The sequence below is a fragment of the Erpetoichthys calabaricus genome, chromosome 7 (assembly GCF_900747795.2).
Source record: "Erpetoichthys calabaricus chromosome 7, fErpCal1.3, whole genome shotgun sequence".
Taxonomy (NCBI): Eukaryota; Metazoa; Chordata; class Cladistia; order Polypteriformes; family Polypteridae; genus Erpetoichthys; species Erpetoichthys calabaricus.
In genome coordinates, this window is record NC_041400.2 from 95,109,312 (window position 1) to 95,121,353 (window position 12,042).

Here is a 12,042-nt window from a genome sequence, read left to right on the forward strand (position 1 = left end):
GACAATTTGCACAAGTCACCAAGAATAATAACTTAAATGAATTCCTTGACCCTTCATATTATGCTTAAGCATTCTTAGGTTCCCTTAACCCTGGGATTCTTATTTTATTCTGATTTCTTTATAAAGTTATATAATTAATTAATAAGTTGTTATCCGCTGTGGCAACCCCTAATTAGTTTTGCCTTAATGCTACTTTAACTTTCGTCATCAAGATGCAATCATAGGTTGCTAGGGGGCATTTACTAGAAGTCTCGATGGTGTGACTGTGTCTGTCCGTGACAGTTTTTAACCCCCTATCCAGTATATCTGGAAGATCATCCAAATTTCCAAAAACAAAAACCATTCTATATTTTGCTACACACTTGAATTTGTCGAGTTAACAACTCCTTTGACCTTTTGATTCTCTGTTCTTGTTTTGGCTTTGCCGTTTCTCTCAGATGTGTGTTTCATCTTACTGACTAGTGCCTGTTTTCGTGACCACGTGTTTTTTCATCCTTCTCCCGGTCCTTTCCCTTTCAGCATGCGATAGATTTTAACTCTCCAAAAGATACTCCTTTCAGAATTTTTAGTCTTAAAAAAATACAGTTTAGTAGTTTTGTGACAATAGTTTTAGCCACATTATTGGAACTACAGAGAAAGTAAAACTATTTGTATGTTTAAGTATATTTTCAAACGTTTCTTTTTCTTTGACTGAACATTTTTATAGATCAGAAGAGTATCTAGTATTAGAATTTGGACTTAGTGGTCTTTGTTAATGTCACAGCGGCAACCATATCACACAATATTAACAGCAAGACGCATACATAGACATTAAACATTGTGCAAATTTCTGCTATAGATTCTGTGGTTCCTTTAGCTATGAAAATGATTAAAAATTTTGATACAGGGTCAGTATAACAGAAATGTTCATCTGCAAAATAGAAATGGAAGCATGAAATATTGAAAACAGGACATCTGGTTATTTTATTGTAAAAAAGGCAAACCAACACATATGAAAAGAGTTAGGGTCCCAAACAAGGAAATCCTATTTAATGTAGGAAAAATGCAGAGTTTGAAGCAGGTTATAAAGATAAGAAGATGCATTGTCTACTGGGTATATAGAGATGTATGCTTTATACCAGCCGTTGGCCGAATGATGACGACTTCCTGTGTCTGTCTTCTTTTATGAAGACTGGGCTGGAAGAGACATCATGAGCAAGCAGAATTGATATCAGTTATGTTGTGCTGGGACTTCCTGTGGCCAGAAAACAGGAAGAGAAACTGTTACTATATACAATGTAACCCTTGCTCTCAAATTCCCTCCAAGTGTTCAACTATTCGGTCCACATGAAATACACTATGCCGTCGTATTTTGCAATGTTTACAGATATTGCAGCTTTAGAATCTTTTCCAGGATTCAATTTCTGCTCTGGACACACCTTGGTGGACGTTTGTGGTATAAGTCACCTTAGGAATGCCAAATGTATATTCGTTTAGAAGATGAATTGCTTTTGCAATATACTCAAAGACAGATCTATTGAATTATTTGAATTATTTTGCTACTTGACAAATTATATATTAGATCTTCATCTGTTAATGCCAACATCTTTGTGAAGCACACATATACAATAACTAACTCACCAATGCTAATTGGAAATAAATTTGTGTCAGCTCTTCTTTTCATTGATTTTCATGGAAAATTACTCCAAACATGTTCTGTATGCACTTATAGAACAAAGTCCCATGCTATCCCATGTGCAATGCAAGGACTGTACTTACAGTCGCATACAAGACGCACCCACTTATACACAGCAACTTACAGTGGTACAATTTTTCAGATTAATCAGTTATACCTAATGTCACATGATGTTTGGTTTTGGGAGGAAGTCAGTAAAAGAGATAATTTTGATTAAGCATATCTAAAACTATTAGACTGTAAGCTGCACTTACTGAGTGATTCAAAAAGAAACACACACTTTCATAAATGTAATACTCTGTAGCTAAGTGTCATATGAACATGTAGTGTGCACCAAATTACAGTGTTACTGTTAATTATTTTCATATTCTTGCCCTAATACTGTATAATATAAAGGATCAGTTATGCATTAGACTATGAGATTGACATGTGCCTTGTGACACATGGGGTGCATACCGAACATTTCTAAGATTAAAAAAAAACTCTGCAAACTCCTTTACAAATTGGCTTGACAACTGCACTGAACTGTGCCTCAAGAGCAGACTTCACCCCAGGCAGCCTAACCCCTAATTCAGTGCCAAAATAGGGCTTAGGTTTTTAAAGTTCAAAACACTCAAAAATATTCTTCATGGGCCTGGATAACTCTAATCCTCTGGGTTAAAGGACAAAATCAAAGAAAGTTGCTTTATACATGAAGAAGAACAAAAGTTGTAGCAGGAAAAAAAAGGACAGAAATCAAGCCATAAATGGTTTGCCTAAAAAAGGAAACCCAAAGCAAACACAGCCAGTCCGAAATTCAATGACAAAATCCAGAAATGGACAAAAAAAAATCACAAAAGAAACATAAAACCCCAATAATTCTCTCAATAATACTTGAATCCACAATCGGTGTTAGTCTGAATTACCTTGACCCTAATATCGAATGAAGGCTGAATGTGGTCCTTCAGCCATGACATAATGGTGGACCCACTTCCTGAAGTTCCACTCACAGGACAAATGGAATATGATAAAAGATCCTTACAGAATACATGAACACAATATAAGTATTAAACACAACAATATAAACAAAAATAATAAAACTATGTGCATTTTAAAAGATAAATCAAAACCAATAATATAAACATAAAAATGTCAAAAATATGTGAAAACCAACAAATCTGTTAAAGAATAAACTTGAATTGGCCTATATAAACCACATTTGCATGCTCAAACTTTATTGCCATAGAATACATTTTAAAATATTTGATATCTCTTGCCCTACATGTACCTTCTGCGTTGCTTCTACGCCTTTCTTCGGGATAACCTTGTGTGTCTCAGTCTATCTTGCTGGTGCTTCCTCTCTCGATCACATTCTGGGGTACCAAGCTTGCCTCCTATCCACTTCTGGACTACCACTAATAGTCAACATGCCCACGTTACCGAGTTGTGAAAACATCATTCATATTTTTGTGAATATTTTCCATGTTTGAAGGAGACTATTCCTCCTATGCCTTTCGTCTGTATCTTTGTGTGTGTGTGTGTGTGTGAGAATCAAACTCCCTTGCCTGGCACTTCCTGTCTCAATTGTGTTCGACTGAGCAATCAAAGAAAAATTAACCTATGAGATCAAAGCCATATTGACCAATCAGATTGCTTGGAGGGACCACACACTCAAACAAACAGTAATGTTTTAAAATATAGTAGATATAACCAGGGCATTTGGACTACACCTGACAAAGTAATGATTAGATTTTAAAAGGAAATTAATTTAAAGGGAGAACAGAAAAAGAAATGAACACACAGTAAAGCATAAAAACTGTACTTTATACAGGCACCTCAAAATGAATAAAAGCTGGACCATGTATTCTGATAGTTCTGGGCCTTAGAAGTAGACCTCACCCCATGGTAGTCTAACCCCAAACTGAAATGGCAGGCTTATGCAGTGTAGTAAGATTTAAATCTTTGCAAAGGATGGCAGTTACATAATCACATTGTCCTCATTACTCACAATGTGTACCTGTTGGGCTGTAAACTGTTTCTAATCCTACCAGTCTTGAGTTAGAGTACTTTCTGTGTGAGAGCATTTGGCCCCAGGAGTGGCTGAAGTCTTTTAAAATGGTACTGACATTACTCCAGATGCAGTCAAAATAGATTTTTTGATGTAATCTCATGTCTGTAACCCAGTAACTCTGAAGCAGGATGATGACTGACCAGGGTGTTGTTCCCTTCTGTTTCACCTCAAGTCACTAAAGAATTCTTTTGCCTTGGTGATGTTTAGGGACATTTTGCAGTTGTCTGTTTTGTGGAGCTTCTATGTGATTCCTACATTCAGTATTATCACTGTGGTCTTATTTTTTTATTGTTATATTCAGCTATATAATTGTGGGTGTGAGGTGGACACCATCTGCAGCTGAGGCAGAAGCCCACAAGGGCTCTCATGTTAAACATCTGCACTGATGATTTTTTTTTTTGCCTATCTTTATTACTACTCAGAAGAAACTCCTGTATCCAGTTGCATACAATAACCACAATAAAAAAAAACACCTTAATCATAGATGTTCTATGAAAGCATGTACAGCTGGGGAAATAGTGTCATCGTCTGGTCTGATAATTTGTTAGAGAACTAATTGTGGATTTACAGAATAGGGAAAACTGAGCTGACAATATGAGCCATAAAAAAGGCTTCCTAAGCATTTCATAGCTAAATAAATGTGTCACTCAGGCACTTTAGCTTGGATTTTTTGTCAGTGTCCTTTTGGCATTTTTTAATGTACAAGTTTAACACACAGAGACATTGAACGGACGTTACCTGATCTTTCATATTTTTAATGATGTCAGTCAACAACTTTTGGACCAACAGCTTTTTTTTTGTTTATTTTTAAGGGTTTCACACATCATGTCCACTGCATAACATCTATTGTAAGCCTATATGCTTTGAGCTTTAAAATTGGTGTAATTTTTTTTTACTCATCAGGATATAAAATTTTGTGTGTTGGTAATTTAATTGGAATTCATCTTACCACTAGAGACATCCCTGGGTTGTATGCTGTTATTTTAAAACTTAAAATTGTGCTTCTACTCATAATACAAAAGATTCTGCATTTCACTATAACATAATTTACCTCTTTGCTCTTTTGTCAGATCTTGATCAAAGTGGTGCACAAAGTATTTCATTTTAATTTACAATGTCCTACTGCATTGTGCAAAATCGATGTAACAAAAGTAGCATTTGAAAATGAAATTCATTATCAAACTGCCCAATCACACCTGTGCATGGACACTAGCATCAAGCAGTGGTGAAGTGAGGACATTGTAGAAATCATCTCTAGTGAAGAAATTACTTTTGACAAAAATTACTGACAACTCCTGCTTAGGGGTCTGCTGTCCAGTTCATGTCCTAATAATAGATGGGGATCTAGGGCCTGTGTCTTTAGAGAAAAAAAATGTATAAAGACTTGTTTATTATCTTCCATCCATCAATCTTCAAACCATAATACTAGTTGCTTATGGGTAATGATGAGCAAAATAGAAGAATTTTGTTCTGCATACAATTTCAAAATTTCCTCTAAAATTTGATTTGCATGCGATTGTATAATTGAAAAACGAGATTGTGTGAGTTTTTAAAGTGTTTTGAGGAGGAAGACAAAGAATATTGCTTCCTAAAGCTTACACTGCTTGTGAATTTCCCCTTGGGGATTAATAAAGTATCTATCTATCTATCTACAGTTACGTCCATAAATATTTGGACAGAGACAACTTTTTTCTAATTTTGGTTCTGTACATTACCACAATGAATTTTAAATGAAACAACTCAGATGCAGTTGAAATGCAGACTTTCAGCTTTAATTCAGTGGGGTGAACAAAATGATTGCATAAAAATGTGAGGCAACTAAAGCATTTTTTTAACACAATCCCTTCATTTCAGGGGCTCAAAAGTAATTGGACAATTGACTCAAAGGCTATTTCATGGGCAGGTGTGGGCAAGTCCGTCGTTATGTCATTATCAATTAAGCAGATAAAAGGCCTGGAGTTGATTTGAGGTGTGGTGCTTGCATGTGGAAGATTTTGCTGTGAACAGACAACATGCGGTCAAAGGAGCTCTCCAAGCAGGTGAAACAAGCCACCCTTAAGCTGCGAAAACAGAAAAAACCCATCCGAGAAATTGCTACAATATTATGAGTGGCAAAATCTACAGTTTGGTACATCCTGAGAAAGAAAGTAAGCACTGGTGAACTCAGCAACGCAAAAAAACCTTGACGTCCACAGAAGACAACAGTGGTGGATGATCGCAGAATCATTTCCATGGTGAAGAGAAACCCCTTCACAACAGCCAACCAAGTGAACAACACTCTCCAGAGGGTAGGCGTATCGATATCCAAGTCTACCATAAAGAGAAGACTGCATGAAAGTAAATACAGAGGGTGCACTACAAGGTGCAAGCCACTCATAAGCCTCAAGAATAGAAAGGCTATATTGGACTTTCCTAAAGAACATCTAAAAAAGCCAGCACAGTTCTGGAAAAATATTCTTTGGACAGATGAAACCAAGATCAGCCTCTACCAAAATGATGGCAAGAAAAAAGTATGGAGAAGGCATGGAACAGCTCATTATCCAAAGCATACCACATCATCTGTAAAACATGGTGGAGGCAGTGTGATGGCTTGGGCGTGCATGGCTGCCAGTGGCACTGGGACACTAGTGTTTATTGATGATGTGACACAGGACAGAAGCAGCCGAATGAATTATGAGGTGTTTAGAGACATACTGTCTGGTCAAATCCAGCTAAATGCAGTCAAATTGATTGGGCGGCGTTTCATGATACAGATGGACAATGACCCAAAACATACAGCCAAAGCAACCCAGGAGTTTATTAAAGCAAAGAAGTGGAAAATTCTTGAATGGCCAAGTCAGTCACCTGGGGCCTCATGTATAAACGGTGCGTACGCACAGAAATGTTGCGTACGAACGTTTCCACGCTCAAATCGCGATGTATAAAACCTAAACTTGGCATAAAGCCACGCATATTTCCACGGTACCTCATACCTTGGCGTATGTAATTTCTCTGTTCGGTTTTGCAGACTGGCGGCACCCAGCATCAAAGCAGTGCTACTGTTCCTGTGTGGTCACCCTTTCTTTCTTAGATCCACATTCCTGACGTGGCTTTATAAATACACTGAAACTAACTGCATATTGTTTATTAGTGTAATGCATCTGATTGTAATTAACCTGCAGCAATATAATGGTCAAGGGAATAGCCATAGTATTCCAAATACCATAACTGCTTTAGCATTGTTACTCTCACTGCATCTGCTTCTTCTTTCAGCTGCTCCCGTTAAGGGTTGCCACAGCAGATCATCTTTTTCCATATTACTCTCACTGCACCACTTGGAGTATTTATATCACTGTATCTGAGTGGGGAATCACAGCAGTAGCTGATTGAAAAGAGAATTATCGGTATACAGCATGAAGCAGATGCTGCCTCAACCACGGCAAAACGCTTCAGAGACTTTCCTGTACGGACTTCGCGGTTTAGAAAAAGTTTCATCCCAAGAACTATAAACGCACTCAATCAGTCCATCAAGTGCTCCTTGTAGAACTGTTTGTACTTATAAGTACAATTACCTCACTGTAAACTTGCACTACAGTTATAATATTGCACAACATGCGCCACTTTATAAAGCGCGTATTTACATATGATGACAATATCATTTTTAAGATGAAATGCAGCAAAATATGTTGATTATATTATACAGATAAAACTTTAACTTCATTTAAATAATCTGTATTGTTAATAACTAAACATGTGAGGACACGGTACCGCAGCGCTAGCTAGTTCACGGAATGTTCCTGCATTGTGTTGTATTCTTGCTGGTGCTGACGCGACACTGGAAGGATAGACGGATAGAATAATTAAACATGTACTACAAAGATATTTCAATGTTCCTTAAAAGTTTTTGAAGAATTGGCGTTCTAAGCTTACAAATGGCTTCACGTCTATTACAGAGCTGATTGTGTGACGATTGGGTATTTGGAGAAAGAAAAGTAAGGACAGGAATTGGCGGTTAGTACGTTTGAAAGAGACAGTACTTCTGTAATAAATAATTTCATCGAAGGTTGCGCATGGCGCAGCAAGCCTCTTGCGTGAGACATGAACAAGCACTGCGCCACCGTGTTCCCATGTTTAATAACATGCTTTCATCCCTATCATCATGAAAAAGATATCACGTATACATCTCAGTATTTTAATTATTCAGAGAGCTGTAATATCATGAATATAATGGAAGCAGGTAGTGATTCACACACATAGAGCACATAGAAGATCAAATACAGAACAAAGCATTTAACGTGTTACTTTAGTTACAATGGGATTTGAGAAACTAGTAAATTAAACGATTTTAAGATGAAGTTTATGATGTTCTACTTTAATGGCAAAATAAACTACGCGATTAAAGTGGAAATTTCGAAATTAAAGTTGACATTTCGTGCTTTTTTCCCCACTGTGTGCCTATTTTTTTTGTCTGTACCCTAATAAGCTTTCATATGACACTCAGACGGTGGGCTATACATTCGCCTTTTCACGGCAACTTTGATATGTGACTTCTTTTTTATTTCGGGCACTGTGCGACTTTGTGAACTTGATCTTTCGAGTTTCTCTGACACTCTGTCACTCGATCAACTTCCTTTTATTGATTATACCACTGTTTAAACCAACAAATAGTACGTTTTTCCTTTGCCTCCACTTGGTATTCACTGAAATTCGTATATTTTCCCTCCGTGCTTTTCCCATTGTCTTTTCACAGAAGGCTATTTTTATTGATTTGCATATTCAAAGAGGCATAATTCTGGGAGGAGTTGGGGCAGGACAGAAGGAGCGTGCACGTGCGTTACTTTTCTCACTGATCAGGATTTATGTAGCGGAAGAACATGGAAGTTTGCATACGTACAGAATCCTGCATCTGGATTTTTCTGTGCGTACGCACATTCCCACTTTTTTGCTTACGCCATGTTATAGTGTGAGTTCTACGCACGGCGTTATACATGAGGCCCCTGATCTTAACCCTATTGAGCATGCATTTCACTTGTTGAAGACTAAACTTCGGACAAAAAGGCCCACAAACAAACAGCAACTGGAAGCCGCTGTAGTAAAGGCCTGGCAGAGCATTAAAAAGGAGGAAACCCAGCATCTGCTGATGTCCATGAGATCATAACTTAAGGCTGTCATTGCCAGCAAAGGGTTTTCAACCAAGTATTAGAAATGAACATTTTATTTCCAGTTATTTAATTTGTCCAATTACTTTTGAGCCCCTGAAATGAAGGGATTGTGTTAAAAAAATGCTTTAGTTGCCTCACATTTTTATGCAATCGTTTTGTTCACCTCACTGGATTAAAACTGAAAGTCTGCACTTCAACTGCATTGGAGTTGTTTCATTTAAAATTCATTGTGGTAATGTACAGAACCAAAATTAGAAAAACAGTTGTCTCTGTCCAAATATTTATGGACCTAACTGTATCTATCTATCTATCTATCTATCTATCTATCTATCTATCTATCTATCAAAACAATTCTATCTTTTCTCAGGCACCCTCCGTGGCCATTCCAAAATTCCATGCTCCCTTCCATGTGGCTCCACACAATACCATTGCATTGCCCAGCTACACATTCATGCTGCTGGTTCTGCCTAACATCACTCATTTAGTAGAAGAGGTAACACCAAGGGTAACAACATCTGTGCTCAGTTTCCCCCACTTTGTAATTTGAATGTTGACAGCCTCATACTTAGAGCGATGGCTTTTAGCAGCAGCGAAGTACTTGGAAGTATTTGTTATCCAGCCAACCCCCCACCCCACCATACTCTATAACAAAACAAACTGTGCTCTTCTTTTGTACATGGAGTAAAAGGTTGTAGATAAGATGAAGATATACAGTATATGCTAATGGTACATAATTTGCTTGCAGTGAAACAATTTGCTGCACAAATTTTTTTGTGATGAGAAACTCTTAAGTGTTCAGTTTCACACAAATCATTTTTCTTGTCACTACTCATGGGAAGCCGAAATGGTTAAAAAACAGCCATCACTCTCATTCAGATAGCCATACAGCACAAATTTACAGTCACCAATTAGTCTACATAAATTTTTTGGATGGAGAAAGAAAACCAGCATATACAGATGAAAGGATATCCAAACACTGGGAGATAGTGTACTAACTAGAAACCCATGATTGTGTAACTGCAAACTACTGAGCCAATCCATCAATAGATATTAATTGCAGGTGATGAATAATTGGTCCCTTTTATTATGTTCATTTGAATGAAAATATTGCTTGGTGACAAAACTACAGTGGTTCTTATCCACTGCTAACTCATCTAGCTAAGAGTGTGTTGTGTGTTCTTGGTAACAACAAAAAGTTAAGGGAAGAGCAATTGGCCAGAATTGGACAGCACTGAAAGCAGAACTCTCTCCAAGTCTTTCACTATAAAATGGATTTTATATATGTAAATAGTTATGAGGAGTCCAATAATAGTTTTAACAGGCAAATTGTACTTGTTGACATTACCTACAGACAGTGAATTGAACATTATATCTTTCTGGCAGGCAGCAAATGCCTTACCTACATCCCTTAAGGTTTGGTAATGATCTTTCCACAGGTTTCCGCAACAGAAACCTTGTTATGACTTCTTCTTCTTCTAAAATCGAGTTTAATAATCTTCTAGGTGCTTCATCAGAGGCTGCGAGTGACTGCAGTAAGGCAGATCTGAAGAACTGAATAAACAGTAGTTATGGGCAGTGTGTACAAAGGGCTGGGACTTCATCAGTCCATGCGTATGACCCACACATACTGGGAATTCCTCATTTCTGTGGAACAATTGCAAGCTTCATCCCCATCTAGAATAGGTTCAATGGCTTACCCATACCTCTTGGTGCCGGGCAGACACACATTGATTCATTCTGTGTAGCATGTAGAGCCCCAGACATATTAGGACATCACAGATTTATTATTGCTTAATCCCAACATTTGGCTTCTGCACGGTAGGCCTTTTGGAATTGTATTTCTGCTGTCCATGTCCATCTATACGAATGAGTAAACTTTGGGTGTTGCGAAATGGGTTACGCTTTTATAACAAGGATTTACTGTATATGAACTTAAAGAAGTGGTGTCTACGTGTGTCTTTCACAGCTTTAATGTATGTAATTAATAGCTTACATTTAGTAAAATAATATTAAAAACTCAGAAACGTTTTAGATTCGATGTAGGAGTTCATCTGCATTCAGTTTGAAATATTCCACCCTTGTTAGCATCTGTTCTTAGTTTTATAGGATTACATTGTGTGATTTTTAGATAGCTATACATCCATATCCTGAACCTGCATAATTCAGTTAAGAATCACGGATAGCCAATGATGGGCCTGGCAGACAGGTGTGATGCCAAAAACAAACCTCCAATCTCCTATCCTAACATAACTTAAGCAGGGTACTCACTCAATCACATGTGGCCAAATTAAAGTTCCCAATTCCCATACCATGTCTGAATTTGGGAAAACGAGAGTAAGATTTTCCAAAAAGTCATCAATAACAACTATGGTTTGAGGTCACGTTCCTGAGGCTGTTGACTATCCTTTAACATCAAACAGCAGTAATGAAGATAATATAAAATAGCACTACTGCTTCTTCAAAGGACTACTTCAGCTCAGATTAAAATCAGGACAAAGAAAGTAAACCTTCAGAATATATAAAATACCCCTTCAAAACCAAAATTGTGTTTTTGTGCTGCTGTATGACCATGCCATAATTATTAAAAAATTAAAGTGGGCCCAAAAAAGAATTCTGTAGCAAACAGGCCTGGCAATATTTAAAAGCTGGTTAATTTAAAATTAAAAGAAACAATACAATAGCACGATAAGTGAAACCATTATTTATTTAAAACACTGTTGTGCCGACTCCAGCTGCAGCTCCCTCTGAACCTGCCTTAGGCTAAAAAGCTTGAGAATGATTGATTGGGTTCAAATCAGGAAACGTCCCTGATTTGCCTATCCATTGTGGGGCCAACTCGGGCACACACAGTCAAACAGTTTACAATCACCATTTAAAACAATATTGCAGGTTTTTAGAGATTTTGGATGAAAGCTAGAAAACCCCAGGCAGATATTATACATTCAAAACATGCTAACTCCAAAACGACAATGATCATTCATAGCAGTAGAACCAAGGATGATGTATCCACCAAGGAGTAGCACCAGCCACTGCACCACTTTCCTCTGATGATTACAGCTAAAAATAAATTAATGTTGTTGTGGTAGTAAATATGTTTTATAACTTTACTTTTAATGAATGGTGCTGTATGAAATAAAGGTTTATAGATTTTTTGCATGTTTCCAGAATTAGTCGTA

The 12,042-nt window shown here is 37.3% G+C and overlaps 1 protein-coding gene across 2 annotated transcripts in view; it reads left to right on the plus strand.

Moving 5' to 3' along the window:
- Positions 1 to 12,042, plus strand: part of tet2 (tet methylcytosine dioxygenase 2) — a 166,601-nt gene that overhangs the window by 98,315 nt on the left and 56,244 nt on the right. The gene's annotated exons all lie outside the window — the stretch shown is intronic.